Here is a 1,895-nt window from a genome sequence, read left to right on the forward strand (position 1 = left end):
CACACACTGCCTTTTATCATGGCTAAATTCTGATTCCATTATGGAATTTTTCCATAACTATTTCAGACTCACTGATAAACAACAGTACTTGGATATAACATAGCAACAATATTCTTTATTTCTAATGATGAACTGAATAGAATTATCCCACACATTAGCTGAATATCTACTGTTAGCCGCTTACTAGTACAGCAATTATATGAGGAGATAAAGAGTCAAGCAGTTCATTTTCTGCATGTGCATCCACATTGGGCTGTTTAGTATTTGTTCTTTTTATCTCCAATGCAATTCCTCATTTTGAGATGTTAAGATTTGTTTCACTCTCTTTCTCACACTCAGACATGAACCATTAATTTTGCTTATAATTTACCTTATGAATTTTTTGTTTTAGTGTTATTGTTAAGTAGTTATACAAAGGAATTGCCATTTATCAGGACAGTTTATAAGTGCAACATATCCATCCCTCCTGCTTTTGTGTTGCCAAGAATCAAGTGGGTCTTTTTCCTTTTCATTTTATCAAAATTAAAATAATGTCCTGCTTTAACAATGAAAGAAAAGTCAAGCCCCAAAAGATTTCATTCACTTCAATTAGGAAGGGCATTTGGCAAGGTATTTTTACCAAGGGAATCAACTCAAAAGGATATTGTTTACATGAAAGATTTCATTGGAAAATATGATTCATGCTGCTCCATTCCTAGTCAATATTGCCAGTGGAGAGCAGAGTCGTGTTAGCATGGCGTGTTTGTCCAACTGTGATAAAGGATGGAGGAGAATTAATGAAATACTAACCATTCTGAGAGCACCCCCTCACCTCCGCGTCCACTGTCCCAGCCTGTGCCGCGCCACCCCCGCATAAGATTTCAATAGACCGTGCCAAAATGCCGTCTCACATGGAGCACGCCATGGAAACCATCATGTTTACATTTCACAAATATGCAGGGATAAAGGCTACTTAGTAAAGGAAGACCTGAGAGTAGTCATGGATAAGGAGTGCCCTGGATTTTTGGAAAACCAAAAAGATACCTGGGTGTGAACAAAATAATGAAGGACCTGGATCAGTTCCGAAATGGCAAAGTGGGCTTGCAGAGCTTCTTTTCACTAATTGCAGGCCTCACCATTGCATGCAATGACTACTTCATAGTACACATGAAGCAGAAAGGAAAAAAGTAGATAGAATCCAGCACTTCTTTCTGCCCACTGCATAAGAGCTCTCCTGAAAGGTCATGTAAGGTATCCACCCACAATTTTATGACAGATGAGGACCCTTAGGAAAAAGTACAAATAGCATCCAACTCCCATTTGCCAAGCAGAGAAAGGAAAGTTAATTAAATGCCAAATAAGCTTTTCACTTTTATATTGTTTGCATCCTTTTGCCCCTAACAATAAAGTCTTTTTTTATTCCAAAAAAAAAGAAATACTAACCATTCTTTACCTTACAAAACTTACAAAATTTATTATTTGGGTTCCGGAGATGAAAGAATGGAAAGAAAAATGTAATTGGTAATCTTGTCTCTTTCAACTATAATTTACGCAATTATTATCATCTCAACAGCAACCATTCTTCAGAGTATTTTTTTAAAAAGAAATTGAAGTCAAGTTTTATGGTAATAGAGAGTGATCACAAACTTGGTTTTACTTCAAAGTGATCAAAGGTAGCAAGACTTGTCATAAGATAGTCAATCTCATATTTTCAGATGCATGAAAAGGAGGAAATACCTCTGTGGTATTCTTGTCAAAAATGTAAACCTGAATTTAGTTAAGAGGAGACATCAAGAAATTCCAAGTCATAGCAGCCTACACAGTAACTGTCTAGTCCTATTCAAAACGTTAACATCATGAAAGACTACAAAACACCCTGGTTTGGAGGAGAATAAATAGACATGACAAGTAAATGC

The 1,895-nt window shown here is 36.3% G+C and overlaps 1 pseudogene; it reads left to right on the plus strand.

Annotated features, from left to right (window-relative positions):
- The first annotated feature begins 878 nt into the window (after positions 1 to 878).
- On the plus strand, positions 879 to 1,170 carry LOC105984759 (annotated as a pseudogene).
- Positions 1,171 to 1,895: the final 725 nt, after the last annotated feature.

Source organism: Dipodomys ordii, unplaced genomic scaffold, assembly GCF_000151885.1.
Source record: "Dipodomys ordii isolate 6190 unplaced genomic scaffold, Dord_2.0 Scaffold2, whole genome shotgun sequence".
NCBI classification, from domain to species: Eukaryota; Metazoa; Chordata; class Mammalia; order Rodentia; family Heteromyidae; genus Dipodomys; species Dipodomys ordii.